At 43.5% G+C, this 23,459-nt stretch overlaps 1 protein-coding gene across 2 annotated transcripts in view; it reads left to right on the forward strand.

The window, feature by feature from the left end:
* LOC126457637 (protein FAM43A) overlaps positions 1–23,459 on the forward strand; it is a 624,174-nt gene that overhangs the window by 140,069 nt on the left and 460,646 nt on the right. For both annotated transcript variants that reach the window (XM_050094108.1, XM_050094109.1), the window contains exon 2: positions 1,203–1,270. The gene's annotated coding sequence lies outside the window, so the exon portion shown is untranslated. The remainder of the gene's footprint in view (positions 1–1,202; positions 1,271–23,459) is intronic.

Here is a 23,459-nt window from a genome sequence, read left to right on the forward strand (position 1 = left end):
CTATTGGTTAATAAATAACATAATTATTCCAAATGGCATCATTAGAAATTACATAATAATTGCTCAAAAAATGCGTACATAACTGTTTTGTAAACTTACCGTATTTCTTTTCAAATGGCTCTAAGCACTATGGGACTTAACATCTGAGGTCATCAGTCCCCTAGAACTTAGAACTACTTAAGCCTAACTAACCTAAGGACATCACACACATCCATGCCCGAGGCAGGATTCGAACCTGCGACCATAGCGGTCGCGCGGTTCCAGACTGAGGCGCCTAGAACCGCTCGGCCACTTCGGCTGGCCGTATTTCTTTCCCTTGCCCGTGAGGAACTACGTGAAGTTGGTTCCATAACCAAGAATTCCACTATACACAGAATAAAACTAAACACAACAGTTATTGTTTACTCACAAATGCAGTAGTACTAACTCACGACATTTTTCTGTTCTGCACTTCAAAGAAACGGCGACTCACGAAAGCAAACGCCACTGTGATCTGTTGGCCAAACTTGGAACTACGTGAAGCGATGCCAAACGGTATCATTGAAGCATTGGGAAGCTCAAAACAGCCAGAAATACTTAATGATGTCATTTGGAATCGCAGACGCAGAAAGGGTTAAGCGAGCTGGTATTAAAGAGTTCCTTCAAAAAATGGGCGTAGCACGACGGTCGCGTCAGACATTAAATTATTTTTCAGGCACTTCGGATGTGATTTTACCATCGTCCATGTGTTCTACTAATATATAAAAAATAAACTGAAAATTAACATTTTCCCGTTAGTTTCATGAACGCCCCCCCCCCCCTCCCTTTCAAGTATTTGCACAATAAGATTTTTATCTAATATTCCATTCGTTCCCGTAACATAACAAAGTTGACAGCAAGTGTCAGCTGAGGGAACAGGAGACAGCAGCAGCAGCTGGTGGTTGTTTTTCGTGTAGTTCCCCAGATATGCGCGCCACGCAGGTGGCAGGGCGGCTGTCAAGTCTTGCGTCCGGAGTGTTGTTTTCGCGTCGCTGTGGTTCACGGCCCGCTCCGCACTGCTTGCGCAAGACGCCGCCGCCGCCGCCGCCGCCGCCGCCGCCTCTAGCCTTCACCTTGGCGCTCCGTCTCCGTCTGGCCGCCCTCACGGCTGTTCCGTACCCACCCACCTGTCTGCCCTCGCTCCTGCTTGCGACAGCGGCTAACGAAATCCTCTTGTTTTACAGGACGCGAGACACACAACTGGCGCCAGTACCTAGCAACCACGGCCGGAGCGACATCATCCTGCACTAGCGTGAGTACCGCAGCTCTCCACTCCTCTGTTACCACGTCTCGATACTCTGACTGGCTCGTCTTTCCCCACTGTGTAGCTAAGTGAGCTCGTGTATCGTAACATTCTGTGTTACAAGTACCATTAAATGTAGAAAGACCATCAAAAAACTACACAGAAATAGGAAATCGGGCTCTGCAGCGTCTTGTAGACATAAAGAAAAGTTTAAGCCTTTTATCTCAGAAGTGAAATTCTGCAATTTAATTAGAGACGGTTGATTTCTTGTCCAACCATTCATTCCAGCTCATGCCTTCGCACGATCGAAATACCACGGCTCTTCAAAACCTTCGTCAGTGAGCAAGCCAGATAGCCCGTCTCCTCCGACACATCATTATTGTTTCCAGAATGAAATTTCAGTCTGCAGTGGAATGTGCGGTGATCTGAAACGTCCCGGACCTTTAAAACTGACCGGGGCTCGAACCTGGTACCTTTCCATCACGCGGGTCAACACTCAAGCTACTGACGAGAGCAAGGCAAGCACCATCTATCCTCAGTGGAAGATCGGGCCAAAATATGCGAACACGGGTCTCTGCATATCCGGAGATATTCCACCGTTCCTGAGAAAATGACGGTCAAAGTTTTCGACGTACGTTAAATACCTTTTAGCGGGCGATAATCTCAGTCGAGGTGGTGGCTCAATGGCTAGCATAGCGAACTCTCACTTTATCGGCCCGTGTTCGAAAACCGATCAACGTTCTGTTTTTTGTTTATTTGCCCATGTCGTTAGAAGGTTAGTACTGGAATATTTCTTACCAAGTTAGGAAATAAAAGGGCAGTATATTAATTGTAAAATTACAACTTGGTTCCAGAAAAAAGTGTCATACAATTATCATGCAATATAAACGTGTGTGTATGGTATTTTCAGAGGTTACAATCTTCTAAAATTATCATATATATACTCTTATTGTGAAACCCAGTTGTAATTTTGCAATTAACATAGTGTCCTTGTATGCCCTAGCTTGATAAGAAGCATTCATATAGTAATCTGTTACGGGCATAGGTGGTGGTGGTGGTGGTGGTGGTGTCGCATACTCCGTGACAGAGCGTAGGGGAACGATGCGGGAGACCCGCACCGCCGTACTAGGCAAGGTCCTAACGGAGGTGGTTTGCCATTGCCTTCCTCCGACCGTAATGGGGATGGATGGATGGATGGATGATGATGATGATGATGATGATGATGAAGACGACACAACACCGTCATCTCGAGGCAGGTGAAAATCCCTGACCCCGCCGGGAATCGAAACCGGGACCCCATGCTCGGAAAGCGAGAACGCTACCGCGAGACCACGAGCTGCGGACAACGGACATACGTAGAAATAAATAAATAAAAACAATAATCGTGTTTCTAACACTTGGCGCGAAAGTTAGAAGTCGTGATGCTAGCCACTTGCCACCATTTCGGCTGACGTCATCGAGCGTAAAAGGCATCCAAATTACGTCGAAAACCTGGACCGTTATTTCCTCAGATACGGTCGAGTGTCTATGGATAAGTCGAGACAAGTGTTCACTTATTTTGACTCATCTTCCATTGAGCAAAGGTTCTGGAAACTGGGTTACGGCACGTGCCATGTTTGGTTCGTTAGCCACCCAAGCGCGGCTCACTACTCGCTCTCACTGCTTCACTACCGCCAGTACCTCATCTCCTACTGTCAAACTTCATAGAAGTTCTTCTGCACACTCAGCAGCAGAGTGAAAAATCACTCTGGAAACAATCGTCCAAGATGCGGCGATGTCGTGTCTCCGCAGTGTCCTTTCTTCCAGGAGTGTTAGTGGCGCAAGATATGGAGGAGAACTTGCCTGAAGTTTGGAAGGTAGGAGATGAGGTAGTGGCGGCAGTAAGGCTGTGAAGGCGGGTCGTGAGTTGTGCCCAGATAGTTTGATCGGTAGAGCACCTGCCCGCGAAAGGGAAAGATTCCAGATTCGAGTCACAGCACGACACCCAGTTTCAATCTGCCAGGAAAACTCGTATCATCACTGACTTACGAACCTCTTTGTAAAAGCTTTGTTGCTGTACAGCTTATGCTGTATATGCTTAGCTTAACATAACATATAAATAAGTACAACCAATGAAATTAGATCTTTTCAGCTTTAACTTTCAAGGTGGTAATAAATATTACTTAAAGCTTTTTATTTTCTTATCCATACTGCTGTATTTATGGTTTCCAAGTTTGACTGCAGTCAATTTCGAAAGCACAAGGTTCTATCAGGAATCGATTCACGGTTGATCCACAAAAATATCACTAGAACTTGAGGAAACTGATCATCCTTGTATCAACTTGTACGAAAACAACTGAATTAAAAGGCCCAACTAAAAGTAGCCTTTTTGCTTCGATTGAAATTAAATTGGAAAATATTAAATACAACTGGTTTGACGTAGAAATAAGAAGGGAATAAACAGGACTTAGTTTGCGCCGTAGAGCTTTTCGTAGCTGACGTCCTCACCATCTTACACCACAGTTAATGTTAGTACTTCGACCACAGACGATTTTTACACATTAATGCACACTTACCAAGATTTGTGTAAATGGATCTCACAGCCCTCAAGAGATTGCTAGACTTAATGGCAAAGTGTAATGAAATAAATTACTTGCCCATTCTTTAAAGTGCCCTTGCGCACAGCTAAGGCAAATACTCTTATAGGGCAACGAGTTATATAAAACATATGTAGCGACCATGTTTATTACGATTTGGGCAAGATCACTTATAAGTTGAATGGTATGAAATTTTCACTACACAAGATGTGAACAAATGTGAATTTTGAAAAGAAAAATTTCATATCTGTGCTGCGGATTTATTTACAGTTCTCGGACCTCTTCGAAAGACCGCAGTTTTAGATTGCGCCATAAGAGAAAAAAAGATATTGAAAATAAGTAACAAAGTCACGGCAAAGCCAGACCGGTGACACGTCGAAATTTTCAGTCTATCCCACAGAGAGGTGAAAACTGGAATTAGCAGTACAGTGATTATCAAAGTAAAAGTGTGGACTGAAACTGTGATAAACTATTTGATCACATTTTGAATAAAAGTTAGTTCAGTATATTAGAAATCGTTAAGAGCTACAGAGAATGATGATTACATGAGGTGATCCGGATGGTAAAAGGCAAAAGCGAACTGCTGGGCATCTCTTAGCTGCCTTTGAAAAAACTGAAGACCGCACTCTCGTTTATTTGTACGTATAGTATAAATATTGACATATGGTCTCTTGGGTCCTCAATCAAAATACATGTTTCTTTACACAAGCATACATAAAATTTTACAACCAAAAATTAATTTTTGGTGAAGGGGTTCTAAGCTTCTTCCTTGAAATATTCAACAGCGCCAAAGTATTGTGTATATTACGATATTACGTAAGTGATTTGAAGATAAAAAGAAACAGGGAAGTGTTGCAAACTCTCGATGTTTTAGATATCCATTCTACAGCTTTGCTTTCAAATTGCTGTACATTTTAACCCATCGATGTGCATAGTATTTATTTTGTACTAACTAAAGACATTATTGCGATGTAATACGGTAGCTGCGGCGTAATCTGGCCGTACAGACGTTGTGGAGGGATTCTATCGTACAATGAAAACCGACAAGCGTTTTGTGGAATAACTGGAACGGTGCGCCGAGTTCTCCTTTCAGTGCTTCCCGGCTGACAAGCGGAAACTTCCGTCCCGCGGGAGAGATTATATCTGAGCCGCGGACAGCCCGCTTAACGGTAGGGGGGTTGGGAGATGGGGGGGGGGGGGGGGGAGGGGGTTCCGCACACGTGCTGGAACTTGCCCCGGCTGCCGCCCCTCCGAACTAAAAGATACAGTCACGCATTCAGAAAATACGTGGTGCAGGCTAAGTCTAAATCGTCATAGTTGACACTGACAGTCCCACTGTCGAGTGCTAAGTTAAGACTCATAACATGTTCTCCAATTAAAAATACGGAGTTGCTTCGCTCTTAAAGCACTTTTCGGATCGAATGAATCGAAGTACTCATTATTAGGGCTCTGCGCAGATGCAGATAATCGCAGTAGAATTTCTCTACGGGTTCGGCATATTTTTATTAAGGGTTGAGGAAATCTTGGTGAGAATTGGAGGCCTGATCCCCTTCCTGACATCACACTCCTATGTTTGCACAGTGTGTTGTAAAGTAATCATGAGGATACGTCAAGTATAATGCCCTAAAGATGCAAATTATTACCCTCAAATATTACAAAGTGGGTTCCTGAAATATAACTCTTCCCACGGGTAAGATGTAACAGCATTAGCAAACATGGTGAACTTCAGCCCGTGCTCAGTATCTTTAGCGTAACTGGAGGCAAATTGCTCATCTCTCGTCCTGTAAACACGTAGCTGTCATCCAAATTAATTTCTTCCCAGCTGGCCGCAGGCTCTGACGTGCATGCAGTAAACAGTGCATAACGAAGTCGCAAATTTCAGTGCTATTGAAACTGAAATTTCGCAATACTGGGATAGAAAGAAAAAAAAATTAAGGTAAAGATTCTGAGATCAACTCTATCACTATTTATGGCAAAGCTTTCGGATGACAATCATTTCTAGAGGGCCGCAAAAGACGCTATAAAAATCTCCACACGATCTTAGAATTCACACAGTATTAACCCAAGCTGGCACAAGAACATCATCCGAGGCAGCTCTAACAAATTATTACGTCTTAACGCGATATTACGTTTTACAGGTGGATTCGCTTATTGCCTCCTTCGAAAATGCTCGTAGGCTTGTAATGAGCTGACGTTTTTCGGTGTTATGATCTGTACTGCGTATAGGGAAATTCCTAGGTTTATATTTCTAATGTACTTGAAATCTGTTGGACTATGAATCGTAACATTATCCCAGCTTTACCTAAGTTTGTGAAGACTTTTTAATCCTCGTGTAATGTTCGATTAGTGTAAGTGCAGATCCTGCTGATCCCAGGAAAACAGCGAATCGGTGGTGATGTACGAGATTAAAATATCTGAATCTCGGCAAGTAAGAGCTGTTCTCACGGATTACTAAATGGTAGATAAGTGTAATAAAGAGACAGTGCCGACACCCAACAAAACACACACATTTCCTACATAATAGACGACAACCTCAAAATCCACCACTTACGTGACAAAAGATGTGGATGTTATCATACGTCTGATAATTAATCATCGTACGTTACACGAAACACAGAGACAGAATACGAAATAAGAATGCAGAAAAGTTAGAGGTTCTTTGCCTTGTTCAAGTCACTCCTAGTGTAAGTTGGTTGCGATTATTCGCGATGCATATAAATATGCTTGTGAATGATCTGTACGATGAAATTAATAGAGTATGCAAGAAACAAACTAATTATAGGCACGTAAGACAAAGTGTGTGTGTTTATGGGAAGGCAGTAAGAGAGTGCCAATCACGTCAACGTTACTACTGGTTTCAGGCACGATATACAGGGTGTTACAAAAAGGTACGGCCAAGCTTTCAGGAAACATTCCTCACACACAAATAAAGAAAAGATGTTATGTGGACATGTGTCCGGAAACGCTTAATTTCTATGTTAGAGCTCATTTTAGTTTCTTCCACCTACGCTCAATGGAGCACGTTATCATGATTTCATACGGGATATTCTACCTGTGCTGCTAGAACATGTGCCTTTACAAGAACGACACAACATGTGGTTCATGCACGATGGAGCTCCTGCACATTTCAGTCGAAGTGTTCGTACGCTTCTCAACAACAGATTCGGTGGCCGATGGATTGGTACAGGCGGACCAATTCCATGGCCTCCACGCTCTCCTGATGTCAACCCTCTTGACTTTCATTTATGGGGGCATTTGAAAGCTCTTATCTGCGCAACCGCGGTACCAAATGTAGAGACTCTTCGTGCTCGTATTGTGGACGGCTGTGATACAACACGCCATTCTCCAGGGCTGCATCAGCGCATCAGGGATTCAATGCGACGGAGGGTGGATGCATGTATCCTCGCTAACGGAGGACGTTTTGAACATTTCCTGTTACAAAGTGTTTGAAGTCACGCTGGTACGTTCTGTTGCTGTGTGTTTCCATTCCATGATTAATGTGATTTGAAGAGAAGTAATAAAATGAGCTCTAACATGGAAAGTAAGCGTTTCCGGACACATGTCCACATAACATATTTTCTTTCTTTGTGTGTGAGGAATGTTTCCTAAAAGTTTGGCCGTACCTTTTTGTAACGCCCTGTATACTAAAATATGTGATCTTCAGTCGTTCTAGTGTTAGTGCGTTATGCCTTTGTTGCGTGATGTCGTGTGTATTTAAAAGCTTACAAGTCGTGAAACTAAGTAAAATTAACTTCTTGTCGACAGACAACTCTTTTAATGTGAATCTTCGTCTATCTCGATATAGACGAAAATATTTATTTCAACTACTCTTACTCCATTTCATATTATGTCATTCACCCGTAACTACACTACTGGCCAATAAAATTGCTACATCACGAACATGACGTGCAACAGACGCGAAATTTAACCGACAGGACGAAGATGCTGTGATATGCAAATGATTAGCTTTCCAGGGCATTCACACAAGGTTGGCGCCGGTGGCGACACCTACAACGTGCTGACATGATGAAAGTTTCCAACCGATTTCTCATACACAAACAGCAGTTGACCGGCGTTGCCTGGTGAAACGTTGTTGTGATGCCTCGTGTAAGGGGAATAAATGGGTACCATCACGTTTGCGACTTTGATAAAGGTCGGATTGTAGCCTATCGCGATTGCGGTTTATCGTATCGCGACATTGTTGCTCGCGTTGGTCGAGATCCAGTGAGTGTTAGCGGAATATGGAATCGGTGGGTTCAACAGGGTAATACGGAACGCCGTGCTGGATCCCAACGGTCTCGTATCACTAGCAGTCGAGATGACAGGCATCTTATCCGCATGGCTGTAACGGATCGTGCAGCCACGTCTCGATCCCTGAGTCAACAGATGGCGACGTTTGCAAGACAACAACCATCTGCACGAACAGTTCGACGACGTTTGCAGCAGCATGTACTATCAGTTTGGAGACCATGGCTGCGGTTACCCTTGACGCTACATCACAGACAGGAGCGCCTGCGATGGTGTACTCAACGACGAACCTGGGTGCTCGAATGGCAAAACGTCATTTTTTCGGATGAATCCAGGTTCTGTTTACAGCATCATGATGGTCGCATCCTTGTTTGGCGACATCGCGGTGAACGCACATTGGAAGCGTGTATTCGTCATCGCCATACTGGCGTATCACGCGGCGTGATGGTATGGAGTGCCATTGGTTGCACGTCTCGGTCACCTCTTGTTCGCATTGACGGCACTTGAACAGTGGACGTTACATTTCAGATGTGTTACGACCCGTGGCTCATCCCTTCACTCGATCCCTGCGAAACCCTAGATTTCAGCAGCATAATGCACGACCGCATGTTGCAGGTGCTGTACGGGCCTTTCTGGATACAGAAAATGTTCGACTGCTGCCCTGGCCAGCACGTTCTCCAGATCTCTCACCAATTGAAAACGTCTGGTCGATGGTGGCCGAGCAACTACTCTTGATGAACTGTGGTATCGTGTCGAAGGTGCTTGGGCAGCTGTACCTGTACACGCCATCCAAGCTGTGTTTGACTCAATGCCCAGGCGTATCAAGGCCGTTATTACGGTCAGAGGTGTTTGTTCTGGGTACTGATTTCTCAGGATCTATGCACCCAAATTGCTTGAAAATGTAATTACATGTCAGTTCTAGTAATATATATTTGTCCAATGAATACCCGTTTATCATCTACATGTCTTGTTGGTGTAGCAATTTTATTGGCCAGTAGTGTACTTTCTCACTTTTTTTATTATCGTTGCTAGTACAATGATGTTGACGTAAAAATCAAACTAAAACCCCGTGATCTTAATTAGTTAAATAATTATTTATTAATTACGTAACGAGTCACATAAACATAAGTTTTATTTACCTATATCGAGTGAGCTCGACATTGCAGACGTCCAGCATAATACCGTTTTACACTTGTTATTAAACACAGAATAAAGTCTTCACACGGGAATGTATTGCTTGGGGGTCTGGGGAGAGGTTAGGATGTTTTCACTCCTAACCTGCACAGAAAGACATGTTAGGTGTTTGTGAAGTTGCCGGCAATGACGTATCATGTTCCCTAATACTGTAGGACAGACTTACTTGAAGTTAGTCCTGTCATTTTTTATCATTTCAAATCCCATATCTGAGCAGATACACAAACGTATTTTGCCACATCCTTTGTGTTTTGTGTAACGGCACTTAAGCTGGGTTCTCACACATTCTCTTTGCTAATATAAACATCACAAGGCGGTGGATGTGCAAGTGCGAATAGCTATACATTTTCAAGTGTTCGAAAGTTGCTTGCCACCTAGTGAAAAGTGTTGTGCATCTTCACTGCCGACAGATTTTATGATTACACTGTTGTCTATTACCTACGTAGCTGCGGGGATTTTTGTACTGCACCTCAGGGCTTATTCACTATTCACGCAGCGGTAGTAAATAGTTCATAAGCACTGAGGTGCAATATAATTTTCGGCTTGGCAGTAAGATAATACACTCCTGCAAGAAATTTACCACAATACCGGCAATATTCTGGAATCAAGGAACATATTTACACAGTGGAACCCAGGATGCATAGTTGGCGTAAATATTTTTTCGGAAAATTCATGACACGTGGCTGCAATAGAACAGTTTATTAGTTTTCTACCTATTTCCGTCACTGACCATCATCTGGCATCTGAAAAACAGAAATGACAACAAAACCTCATGTTAGCACTCGTGAAACTAACACTTAATACGATTGTTTGGTTCAGAATGACTGTCGTGTAACTTGCAGGATCCAATTTTTCGTAAGTTAAATTTGTGCATTTCATGTCTTTATGACGTTTTGAACTTGAGGTTCCGTTGTCATCTCTGTTTTCTAACGCTGATTCAGGTGCCAGATGATGGCCAGTGATCGAAACCGGTAGAAAATTATTAAATTTTTGTAGTACAGCTAGGTGTCATAATTTTCTGATACGTATATCCGCTACTGGCATGTAAAAAACATTCGAAAGCATTTTTAATGTGATGGTTGTGTTACCATAAATTCTGCCCGCTATTTACTCGAGTAATTTAAAATTTATTGCAGCGTATCGTTCGATATTTAGGAAGGTATTAATGCTCACTAATTGCACTTGCGGTGGAAGAGTCCCAAACAGTTAATCAGGAACAAAGTAATTTAAGACGTATGCCCTAACAGACGTAGTGACGGAAGTGCTTACCTGGTACGTTGGTACTGTACCGAGTTGCGTGCTGCGAGGTAGAAAAGGTACGAGACAGCGCTGGGGAAAAGGGAGAAAACGAACAGCGTCTGCATTAACAGAAAGCAATTTAACTCGCCGCTGATTTGCGTTTTTGCGCTGGCCACAAAAAAGCGTCAGCTGTTGCGTAACGGCGGAGCAATGCCCTCAGCTGCTGGCTGTAGGTTTAGCAGCGAGGCAGGGCTAACCGCATGTGTCTCTTTCCCTCTCTTACTTCCAGCGCTCTGCACTTGACAGCACACGAGACGGACAGCTCCTGCCCTTTCCCTCTGGCCACTGCAACTCCCATTTTCAATGGTGCCTACGCTGTACTGACAAGCTCGTGCTTCATAACAACTTCCAGGCAGTCTGAGATGCATTCGATGTATCATACTGGGTCTGTACCCCGCTCCTATTTACACTACTGGCCAGTAAAATTACTACACCAAGAAGAAATGCAGATGATAAACGTGTATTCATTGGACAAATATATTATACTAGAACTGACATGTGATTATATTTTCACGTAATTTGGGTGCATAGATCCTGAGAAATCAGTACCCAGAACAACCACCTCTGGCCGTAATAACGGCCTTGATACGCCTGGGCATTGAGTCAAACACAGCTTGGATGGCGTGTACAGGTACAGCTGCCCAAGCACCTTCGACACGATACCACAGTTCATCAAGAGTAGTTGCTCGGCCACCATCGACCAGACGTTTTCAATTGGTGAGAGATCTGGAGAACGTGCTGGCCAGGGCAGCAGTCGAACATTTTCTGTATCCAGAAAGGCCCGTACAGGACCTGCAACATGCGGTCGTGCATTATGCTGCTGAAATGTACGGTTTCCCAGGGATCGAATGAAGGGTAGAGCCACGGGTCGTAACACATCTGAAATGTAACGTCCGCTGTTCAGAGTGCCGTCAATGCGAACAAGAGGTGACCAAAACGAGTAACAAATGGCACCCCATACCATCACGCCGGGTGATACGCCAGTATGGTGATGACGAATACACGCTTCCAATGTGCGTTCACCGCGATGTCGTCAAACACGGATGCGACCATCGTGATGCTGTAAACATAACCTGGATTCATCCGAAAAAAATGACGTTTTGCCATTCGTGCACCCAGGTTCGTCGTTGAGTACACTATCGCAGGCGCTCCTGTCTGTGATGCAGCATCAAGGGTAACTGCAGCCACGGTCTCCGAGCTGATAGTCCATGCTGCTGCAAATGTCGTCGAACTGTTCGTGCAGATGGTTGTTGTCTTGCAAACGTCCCCATCTGGTGACTCAGGGATACAGACGTGGCTGCACGATCCGTTACAGCCATGCGGATAAGAAGCCTGTCATCTCGACTGCTAGTGATACGAGGCCGTTGGGATCCAGCACGGCGTTCCACATTACCCTCCTGAACCCACCGATTGCGTATTCTGCTAACAGTCATTGGATCTCGACCAACGCGAGCAGCAATGTCGTGATACGATAAACCACAATCGCGATAGGCTACAATCCGACCTTTATCAAAGTCGGAAACTTGATGGTACGCATTTCTCCTCCTTACAGGAGGCATCACAACAACGTTTCACCAGGCAACGCCGGTCAACTGCTGTTTGTGTATTAGAAATCGGTTGGAAACTTTCCTCATGTCAGCGCGTTGTAGGTGTCGCCACCGGCACCAACATTGTGTGAATGCTGTGAAAAGCTAATTATTTGCATATCACAGCATATTCTTCCTGTCGGTTAAATTTCGTTTCTGTAGCACGTCATCTTCGTGGTTCGTGGTGTAGCAATTTTAATGGCCAGTAGTGTAATATCAGTCATACGTTTCTTAAGCTACGTTTTATCCAAGCCTATTTCTCATGCAAGCGAAAACTAAAGCACGGCTTGTTATTTGCACTGTAGCCTTCTGAGCAGTCTTCTTTGTGTGTAGCGATACGCCGTGCCCTTACCCGCATGAAGCTTCAACCTTTTTGATCTTCTTTAGCCTTTGTTAATCATCTTTGCGGATACTTCCTTTTACCTGTTTGATCATCACACTAGTTAATCCAAGCATCAGCGTCAATTCTTTTCCTGTGATTTCCGGTAATTTTAGTTGATGTAAATGATGAAATTATACGTCTTCCATTACTTTAATAGGTCTACTAGCGTGATTCTTTATTGGTTATTATTCCTGCTACTGAGCCGCTCCGGCTTCGGACGGATGGTACTAAGTATCTGCGGCTGGACTACTTGCCTGGCGCGGCGGTAATAAATTATGTACCCAAACCTTCCACCTGACTCAAGTCTGTTAGCAAAAACATACGAAAGTCCCTACAGTAGTTCCTGGAAATAGCCTTCACACACAGTCAGAAAAACGTGGCAAGGGACTGTAATTTATAATACGTATAGATATGTATGGTTTGACGTTGCGATTGATAGTGTCAGTCATTTTACTGTAGCAGTACATTAGCTTCAGTGTTCGATGTAATATTGGTTGTGAAGATGACAAGAATGCCTGAGAAAGTGCAGTAAGAGGTCTGCGGTCTTATATGACCTCACTTTAGTGTCCTGACTGACAGTGGCTTGATTTAAACGAATAATGCACGGCTAATAGACAGTATGGTCCGTGGAATTTCTTCATGGCCCAACTAAAAGGACGTAATGAAAAGTAATGCCTCCGAATTTTTTATGTAAAAACTCTTAATTTTTAAATAAGGCAAACGTTATTAACGTTCTACACCTTTATTCTTCAAGTCTACATATTTATATCACAACTTAGTCAATCTGGCAACGAACGCATTTCTAACGACGACAAACCAGTTCGTTGATACCGTCACTGCAGAACGTTTGCCTCACCTCTACTTGCGTCGCTTCATCATTATGAAAGGGAAGTCTTCGAAAGTGTTCTTTAAGATTTAGAAACTGATAAAAATGGGATGGGACCTAGTTTGGACTGTATGGAGAATGATCTAGGACAATGAACCCAAGGCGTCGGATTGTTGCAGATGTCGCAACGCTAGTGTGTTGTCCGTCATTGCCATGCTGGAGGAAAGGGCGTTCCATGAGTGAACAAACTCTTCGAAACTAGATTACACGATGCTGTTTTTCACGAACCGACATTTACTTACACACCGCCATGTTGCACGCTACAATTCGCTGCCCTTTAGCGACATAGGGCTGCAAATACGTAGACATGAAGAATAAAGATGCAGACTGTTAATAACATTAGTTTTATTTAAGATAGTTTTAAGAGTTCTTACACAATAAATTCGGAGGCATTGGTTTTCAGCCCGCCCTCGTAACGGCTGATACCGAAGGCAACGCCGTATTTACAGACCGCAGTTAACAAATAATTCTAAGCAAGCCCAACACAGACCTCATACCAAATAGAGTAAACACTGCCCTCCGTAACTACCCGGTATCGGTGAATTGTAGGCCAATTTGAGGTAGAAACTTGAGACGCAGAGTTTGATACGGGACAGTTGAGGTCTATCAACTCGGGAAACTACCTCAAATTGGCCTACAAACTACGTAAGCTACACCGCACGAGCGTCGAGCGAGTTTTTCAACATTCTCGCGCTCTCTTCGCACAGATCATTAGTTCTACAGAAAAAAATGAATAGGACATTTTTTGTAGGAAATTTGATATAGTTTAATTTTTTACTGCGACCCGTTTTCGCTGGAGGGTGCGGTTTTCGTGTACAAAAATGATGTTAAATGTGTTCTATATTGGAAACCATTCGGAATATGGCAAACGTATGAAGTTTTTTTGTCCAGAATCATTAATAATATCACCCCTCAAAGCATGCACCTTTTCTCCTGACTCACCCTATATATAATATAAGATCGGCTATCATGACACAGCTATTCGGTGAATGTGTGTGTGTGTGTGTGTGTGTGTGTGTGTGTGTGTGTGTGTGTGTGTGTGTGTGTGTGTGTGTGAGAGAGAGAGAGAGAGAGAGAGAGAGAGAGAGAGAGAGAGAGAATTACAAATGATCAGCAGCGGTGAGAGACACACGCTCTTCCTTGGTAGAGCAAGTTAGGATGCTAGTAAAAAAAAAAAAAAAAAAAAAAAATCTTCTGTTCTTTCTTTTCGTTCTTAGTACTAAGGGTACTGAATAATATATGTAGGTCTAAGTATAAAAATTGATTAATTTTTAATATCAGGAGTATTGTCGCATACCTTATTTTAATTGGTAAGCTATACATTCTTGCAGCAAAAACTTTAAAAAGTACTTTCGTATAAATACCCTGATTCTGGGCATTTAAAACTGCTTTGGGCAAATTCCCGTGCAACTGCCCATTTGTATATGTCCTGCCCACTGGATATTTGCCAGGCCCACGTCACGGCATGACGTTCGATACATGGTGCGTTCATGATGCTGCAGTTTTAATGGACGTGAGTAGTTGTGTGCATGATACGAGCAACAAGCGTAAGGGGAAGAGTGACGCTTTCTTCCAGCTTTCCCTGGAGCCCTACTCCTTGTACGTACCCCGCGTACAAGTGGAAGTGGACGAAGTGGCGGCTCCCGGTTGTGAGTTGGCGACTTCTGGGAACTGCAGGAAGAGAGAGACCTATGCGGCCACTTTCCCTGCTACTGCCGCCGGTGGTGGCGGCTAATAACATCGCCGTGAAAGTGCCCCGTGGCGGGAAACGTCTTCTGTCGAAACGCACCACTTAATTACGCAGCCGGCCGTGGGGGGACAGGTTTCGCGAGGTTGCAGGCAACGACCGGCACTGCAATCAGTCAGTAGGCATGGCAAAGTTGTCTAAAGTATCGACCTATCTACTCTTCGATAAATTGTGTGTGTGGTCTAATCTACATCTACATCCACATCTACATCTACACTCAGAGGACAGCCTTAAGGTGTACGGGCTGAAGATAATCTTGCTGCCATTGTCATTTCCCCATCCCCCTTCTATTCGCGAATTATGCGAGGGAATAGTGTGTCGGTAAGCCTCAGTATCAACTCGGCTTCCTCTAATGTTACTGTCATAGGCCGTCTCCATAGCCGAGTGGTTTGCGCTATCGCCTTCGATGAAGAAGGACCCAGGGCTCGATTCACGACACCCCTTCTGATTTTCTGTGGTACGGACGTCTGGTAAGGTGTCTACTTAGCCTCACGAGGCCGTATGAGGAGCTGTTTGAATAAAGAAGCAGCGTCATCGTCAGGATTCATCTGCTGCCCAATAACGGTTGGAGGGTTTGGCTACATGCTGATCACGTGTCCCATGATCACACATCTCTCCTGGTACTGCTACTGCCTTGTCGGAACAGGTCTAGGGCCTAATTGTGACTAATGTTTACTTTATCGTGGTCGTGGTACATTCGCGAGACCTAAGCGTGAGGAAGTAATACAGTGTGTTTATAAATGAATATGGACGTTTTAACGCTTTATAATATTTATTACATTGAACGTACAGTTATAAATGATATGTCAAATGAAAGAGCAACTCAAACAATTTTACCAAGAACCTTATAAAAGTTCAATGTGAGCACCACTTGTCACACGGCACGCACAAAGTCTATAGCCGAGTTCTTCCCAAAAGCAAGGGGCCCAATGACAGGGCTTGCTTTGCAAAGGCCTCCACGTTCACCCGACCTAACGCCATGCTATTTTTTCCTTTCGAGCTTCATCAAGGATCTTGGGTACGTGCATCCGCTACCAGCAGACCTCCATGAATTAAGAAACCGGATTGAAGCAGCTGTTGCTACAGTCACTGAAGACACATTAATCAACTTTTGGGGAGAACTCGGCTATAGACTTGATGTGTGCCGTGTGACAAGTGGTGCTCACATTGAACATTTATAAGGTTCTTGGTAAAACTGTTTGAGTTGCCCTTTCATTTGACATATCATTTATAACTGTAAGTTTAATGTAATAAATATTATAAAGCGTTAAAACACCGATATTAATTTATAAACACCCTGTATTTCAGGCGGCTCCTCTTGGAACGTACGCTCTCAGAAATTAAACAGCAAACTCCTCCGCGATGACCACGACACCTTTCTTGTAGCGTCTGGCAGTGGAGTTTATTAAGCATTCCCCTTACGCTCTCGCGCTTGCTAAACTGTCCTGTGACGAAACTGCACAGCTCTTCGTTGGATCTTCCCTGTCTTTTCTATCAGACTGGCAAGGTTCAAAGACTAATGAACGATACTCTAGAATGGGTCTGATAAGTGTTTCATAAGCCCTTCTTTCGTGGATGCATTCAATTTCGTTTTTATTCTTTCAGTCACTTTCTACCTGGCTTCTGCTTCTCGTATAGTTCAAGTGGTCATTTAACTTAAGGTCTCTCGGGACGAATTCTTCCGGCCACTATATATTTGTTACTATTAGGTTTACAGCGTTTTTTTTCTTTTTTTCCAATAACGTCATCGAACAGTAACGGACTCCTCGCCTATTGTGCGCCTTGTATAACATTTATTTTCGTCCACAGTCAACTACCTGTCCGTGCACCAATCATCTATCCTACGCAAGTCTTCCAGCATTTCGCTAGAGTCTTCTGATGTTGAAACCCTCCTACAGACAACTAAATCGTCTGCGGAAAGCCTCATCAAGCTTCCAGTGCTGTACACTACATTATTTATATCTATATTGTTAACAGTAACTGACCTGTAACACTCCCTTGTGGTACTCCCGAAATGATCAAGCCATCCGTCCACTACTCCCCGTGAAGAGGAACGGATTCAGTGCTATCTGCAAGGAATTTCTGATTCGAATCACAAATCTGGTCTCACACTCGCTATATTTGTACTTTATTCAATGAACGATAAGGCGGAACTGTATACATTGCTTTCCGGAAGTCGGAGAATAGGGCATCAAACTGGCCGCCATTGTCGACGGCGCTATCGATACTGACGACTTACTGCACCTAAAGTACCTAATTTAGATATCTACGTGTACGATATATCTGAAAAAAATTATCTGAAAAGACAGTTGATCGAAAACGGATACTATTACTTAGAAACTATGAGAGACCTGTTGTAAATTTCACCAAAGACTTTTGTCAAGAAATGCTTTCCTTTTTATAAATAATTTAGAAATGGAGAGAAGTGTGGAGGTAAAATATGCAGAGCAAAACAAAGGCTTGAAGCAGCGAACTGATTCATATGTATGTAGGTTTGCATTAATTCTGTAGTTATGAACTGAATTTCGCATAATAAATTAGTGTTGACAACTGCATCAAATCAGTCGTCGGAATGATGACCACATCATCAGTTGACAAGATGTACATCCCACAGTGATTATTTACATCCAATATGCAGTAAAAGTATATAGAAAATAGAGTTGTCTAACGCTCATACTTACCGAGGAACTGGGTTGACGTTATCGATATTTCCCCAAATTATCAACACTTAACGGTGTATCGTTCCCATCTCTACCAATGAGTACACTTCGTCCTACTTGCACGACGAGAAGGGGGAAGGGGGCGCCTGTGGTAGGTGTACCGCAGCCTCCTCCGCTCGCTGAGTGCGCATGCGCACTCTGCAGAGTTTACAAACCTTCCTATGATTCCGTACCGCAAAGGCAGCTTTAAAGAGCGAGAGACGCCAAATGAGCGCGCCCTTGGAAGGCCCGTGCGTGAAGGCGGCTGCAGCGCAACCAGAAGATGCCCTGCAATGAGGAGTCGTGTCCTTAATGTCGTAGGGCGTCTGAGGTCAGCAGTTTCGCAAACCATGTTCCTTGGAATACAATTTACTTACGCTTAGACTCTAGCGTACATACAGCATTAAAGACGAGGCCACCACGAAATTGCACATGGTTTAAGACTTCCAAATATAATAGTTATCGCTTGTTGGTTCGCAATCTGTACACACTGCAGCGCTACAACACTGGGAAGCCATTTCGTCTGTTACAATCTCTCTGCAATGACGAGCAGGCGAGACACCATTCTTAATACCTAGATGCGCCAGGAGGAGCCTCGCAGTCTACAAGGCTATACTGGCCCTCCACAGCAGGCCTTCTAACTCAATTGAAAAGCAGTGCGCAGACAACCCCGGGGAATGCTATTTTTCGCTAAATGTACTAACGCTGTGCTGAAAACAGATATTAGTAACTGTGAGAAACGGACACGAAAAGAATCGACATAAATCACCGTGACTTTTCGACGAGAAACCAGTTTTGGTGTTTCTATATAGTCTGTCTGTGAACTAAAGAGTGAGCAGCGTTTGTCGTGGGGGAAGTGCTATCTACAACGCTACAGCTGCCGTACAGGAAGGCCGGCCACTGTGGCAGAGCGGTTCTAGGCGCTTCAGTCCGGAACCACGTGGCTGCTACGGTCGCAGGTTCGAATCCTGCCTCGGGCATGGATGTGTGTGATGTCCTTAGGTTAGTTAGGTTTACGTAGTTGTAAGTCTAGGGGACTGATGACATCAGATGTTAAGTCCCATAGTGCTTCGAGTCATTTGAACCATTTTTAACCTTACAGGAACATTTATAATTAATCTGTTTCCCGTCTAGTAGTGCGGCGCAGCGACACGTGATCTGCGTAGATTCTGTTCGTGTTAATTTATATTTGGGCGTGTATCGTAGTGAATGCGATAGAACACGATGTGTAAGAACAGATATATTGGGCAGACGGTAGGAATTTTCATACGAAATTGAAAGAACACGGAGACCTGACCAATTCCAGATCAACTTTGGCAACGCATTTGATTGACAACCAACGTCAGCTGTATCGAGTTCTGGATAACATAACTGTACTATGTACTACAGAGAAAGGTCTGATGCTCAATGCTGCGGAAGAACTTGAAATCTTAAGAATCCTCCATTCCTTTTCTCTTTATACCGGCACACTTAATGAACGCACTGACATGTATCGCAAAAATGTTTTAGTTAATTATGTCATTACTCATCCAAGTTAAGCAGTGTGTGTAACGCAATGTTTTCCCTTGTTTTCATTTTACAGGTTGTTCTCGCCTAGTGTTGTTGTGGTTCCGTCTCCCTTCTGCTGTCACTTGCCGCTTTTCCGGTTTAATCAGTTTACCAACCACATCAGTTTCGCTTGCGTTATGGATCGTGTGCGCCCTCAATACTCCTGGCTAGCAAATATTTACTGTTGTTTAGTTTTACTGTTAAGTGCTCCCGGTCGCGTGACACGAGGGAATGGATTTATGGTATTTACGTAAGTAACGTCATGCAATGCTTTTTTTACTTCCCGTCGCTATTGCATCTTACATGTTTTATGATTTTGGTGACTTTCGGTGTCTGGTCGTGATGTCGACTTTTGCCCACCACTTTTATTCTTTTGACACAGAACTTTTGTTCCATGACAACATTGGGTTGATGAAAACCTCAGATGGTAAGATTATTTTATTTGTAAATGACGTCCTGTTCTTCCTTACCTGACATTTTTTGACAAAAACTTCAGGATCCCCCCTCATTATCCTGTGACAAAAAATGTTCATTATTGCAATTTACACCAGATGATCGGATTTTAACTGTTCCGAAATCGGTCGTGTATGCAATAAAAGATCGTTGATTCGGCAACTGTTGTGCGGTTTCTTTATTTTACAGCATAGACTTGTACAGTTCGGCTACCATGATGAACAACTCTTTATAACCTTTCTATTCTTTTCCTCGTGTGCATCGGCAAGCTGCATTGTAAGCATTATTATCCACCACTTAAGTCAAGTGACCGATGACGACCGGTTCGCGTCTAAATAGACGTGCCTGAAACAGTGGAGCGGACATACGGGTTACCCTTACCCAGGATACTTAACAGCAGGTCCAGCTAAACACGAGTGCCACAGAAGACTGAAGTGCTGATTAGTTTCTATGATACGGGAGTGCACAAGATCCAAACAGGGTGTCTAGATGGTGGAGCCTCGAGCACTCTGCACTCGATTTCGAAAAGAACAGGGTTCCAGTTCACGTCTTTTCCTTCGTTTGCTTAAATTGCTGAAGGTAAACGAGCATTCGCCTGGCTGCGTCACTTCCCTATTCTTGTCCAATCCTGGCTGTGAGCACTGATCCTAATGGCCCCATTATTGACGGGACGTTAAGCCCTAGTCCGCCTTCCTTCCTCCAATAGAACAGGAAATAGGGAGGTTGGTTTCACAAGTTGGTCGTCTCCTTGCAAAACTTTAGGTTAATGTTGGTTGTTCAGATTCACGATTGTTGCTTTATAGTTTGCTGGCTAGTTGCTTCTATTTTTCTCTTCTCCAATAACGAGGCGTCGTCGCTTACACGTTTCATTCTCTTGTGTTTTCCAAATAGCTTGCTTTACAAAAAAACCGAAAGCAACACTGTGCCATGCGTAAAAGTATTTTAACAATGTGTTCCATTTCAGTAGTAGTATTCACCGTCAAAATGCTAAAGCAGTGAGTAGGTCTTAGATGTATTCTTACAGTTTCGTCTAATGATAAATGTTTTCAAGTTCTTTCCTCCCTGATAAATCACGGAAGCTGTAAGCAAGCAAGTTTCAACAAAGCGGTTTATCTCACCTGTCGTGGCGTGGCGTCTATGCTTTCACTCCCCCCCCTTCCCTCCCCCAGCACCTCGTCCTTAACCGTCTACTCGACCAGGCGCTTATTGAAGCTGGCGTGGCTGAAGCCAAACAAGTAGCGTTTGCGGTGGCTATCTTTCTAAGGTTTCCCAAGGGCTCCCACCTGCCATTGCGAAATGGTAGTTTTTTATCATAAGTGCACTACATGTCCCACCATACAAAACGTAGTAAAAATGTGACTTTTCTTTTACTGTTCTGTGAACCTGCACTCCGACTGCCGGTTAACACTCTAGGGACTCGCATTCGGGAGGACGACGGCTCAAACCCGCGTCCGACCATCCTGAATTATGTTTTCCGTGATTTTCCTAAATCGCTTCAGGTAAACGCCGGGATGATTTCTTTGAAAGGGAACGGCCGATTTCCTTCCTCGTCCTTCCCTAATCCAATGAGACTGATGACCTCGCTGTTTGATCCCCTCTCCCCAAATCAATCGACCAACCATCTGTCACTGCAACAGAGATGTAAATTTGTGATTACAAATTCAGTAAGAAGTCAAAATTAAAGCCACTTATTTAGTAATGGCATCAAAGGAATACAGACGGATGATAATAGTTTGTTCACAACGGCAGATTTGTGCAGGTGCCGGCCGGGGTGGCCGAGCGGTTCTAGGCGCTACAGTCTGGAACCGCGCGACCGCTACGGTCGCAGGTTCGAATCCCGCCTCGGGCATGGATGTGTGTGATGTCCTTAGGTTAGTTAGGTTTAAGTAGTTCTGAGTTCTTGGGGACTGATGACCTCAGAAGTTAAGTCCCATAGTGCTCAGAGCCATTTGAACCATTTGTGCAGGTTCCTGTGTCGTGCAAATGTCTAGAGGTGAGCATGGAATTCAATGAAGTGTTCACTTGAAAAAGGTTTACCATAATGCTTCTCAGAACGGTGATCCATTCTTACTGGTACTATTTGTCCGCATGATGATATTAAAAGAACTATTCTGCGAATTACAACGGTTTTATGCGAGTTTTAGATTATTTGCCAAATTTGGAGCAATCATCGAATTAAAGGTTTCACAGTGATAGGTAGTTTCGACGACTGGCCTATTTGTCAAAATCTCTTGACAATTAGCTCTACTTTGGGCAGTTAGTGTAGTATACTTCATGAAACGGTCCTCTTAAATATTGCAAGCATCTATCTTCGCCGATGAGTCTGACAAACACTATAGCTCTAACACGTATCTCGTGACATACTTCTGCGGAATTACTCTGGACCACCAGAAATTGATCATAGCGAAGCTGAAGTGTCATTTTAAAGTTTGAAGTGCTCGAATCCAATTGAATAAATAAAGATGATGACTAGCTTTGATGTACAAAACGCATTTGTGCTATTTCGTAACTTAACTCGCCTGACTGACCTAAGTTTCCAATACTCTTTCACAAAAATTGAGGTTATTACTCACTTCAAAACTTTTTGAGACAAGATTTGTAGAAACAAGGTAATTCGTATGTGATTCATAACCTAATGTGCGTGTGTTTTTTTTATGCAGCTGCAGTTATGAACAGCGTTCTTCCGCCATTAAAGAATGCGGCTGGGATTAATAACTAGTTCACGGAATACAAGTCGGCTGTTGTCTGATAAAAGAACCGAAAACAAAAGCCTATCCAGCTGGAAAAATTAATAATGATCTTCCTTAATTCATGAGTGTGAAGTAGCTCTACGAAAGAGCGACGAAAAAATGTACTTACGATTGTTTCATTTTAAGCCACCTGCAAACTGCACACCAGAATAACTTCCATGAATGTTATCTTAAAATAAATGAAACGGAAGATACATATGAAACATGTCTTTTCGCCTTCGTTGGCCACAAAATATCTTTCGAAACGTTTGCAAAACTGGTCGAACGTACCAGTGAAAATTTCCTTTGCAATGGGACGACATATTGACGTCCTAGTATATCCTATGAGTAATGTAGACCGCTGTGCATTACGAGCGTAACGGCTAGATATCCTCCTGCAGAGCTGGTAGCATCAGTTCCCATTTCTTAGTTGCAGGGGTAAGAGAATTTTCACTTGCCTAAGTCTTAGTGATTGGTGTCGTCAATACTGTCAGCGTTCATCCCTAGTTCCTGCGTTATCTGTCCCCCACATATTCTGTATCAACTTGACGTCTGTAGCTGTGATTATCGGTGATATTTTTGAACAGAGCGAAAATAACTCAATATAAATTACAGAATGGATCTTTGTCTGAATTTTCATAGCCAAACGGAGAGTAGAATGTGGACAAATAGGGCATTGGATTGACAAGCTTGAGGTCTAGTTTCGGGAGGAAAAACAAAAAATTAGTTGCTTGAGAGTAATTGGGATAACTATGAAAAACTTTGTTGTGTATTTGAGCATAACTAGAAAAGCTTTTGAACAGCGGTTGTTAATTATGTAAATAAAGTGTTAAGCAGTTCATTTCCTCATG

This window comes from Schistocerca serialis, chromosome 2, assembly GCF_023864345.2.
Source record: "Schistocerca serialis cubense isolate TAMUIC-IGC-003099 chromosome 2, iqSchSeri2.2, whole genome shotgun sequence".
Lineage (NCBI taxonomy): Eukaryota > Metazoa > Arthropoda > Insecta > Orthoptera > Acrididae > Schistocerca > Schistocerca serialis.